Source organism: Gossypium arboreum, chromosome 8 (assembly GCF_025698485.1).
Source record: "Gossypium arboreum isolate Shixiya-1 chromosome 8, ASM2569848v2, whole genome shotgun sequence".
NCBI lineage: Eukaryota > Viridiplantae > Streptophyta > Magnoliopsida > Malvales > Malvaceae > Gossypium > Gossypium arboreum.
This window is the reverse complement of record NC_069077.1, coordinates 39066943-39067707: the sequence shown is the minus strand read 5'-3', so window position 1 is coordinate 39067707 and position 765 is coordinate 39066943.

The following is a 765-nucleotide window of genomic DNA, read 5'->3' as shown; positions in this document are numbered from 1 at the left end:
AAGTTTAGATTTTATCCTGGGCGTGTTTAGTACTTATCTAAATGAATGTTCGTTATTTCAAAAAAAAACAACATTAAAGAAGGAGTTTAAAATTTTATTCTTCCGATCTTATTCCTAATTTCAGTAACGCCTCATCCTATTCTCGCGGCGGTTACAGGATAGGGTGTTACATTTTAGTGGTATCGAGCTACGGTTTAGTCGATTCTAGGACTAACGTAGCACATGTCGATCTAGTTATACATGCCATAGAGTGATAATAAGATAGTGTGATGCTTTCGACAGTTAAAAGTGTTTCTCATATTGTAATGAATTCGATCCCAATCGAGCTGTAGCAGATGGTATTGAAAGTACTGAGACATGCTTATGATGCGTCAATATTGAGAAAGGTATGATATGAGTAAGTTTTGAGAAAGTGAATTTGGTATTTAATTTAAAATGCCATGATATACATGCATGATAGATGAATGATATCCTATTGTCCTTACCATAATAAGGTTATTGAGAAAGAAATCATAAACATGTTGTTTGTGTAGCCGAATGGCTATTAGAGAATTTAACAAAGAACAAAATTGGGGATATGTATATATTCTTATGTGTGTTTGCTCATTGAGCTGGAAGTTTGGTAAAAGAGGTATACATGTATTAGATTTGAATGATGTTCACAACACAAAGTCAATGAGCATGTTATATGCCTATGTGCGAATTAGTGGACTTGAATTTCAAATGTGATTTTGCTATGTGAATCGTGGTAACATGTGAATAAAT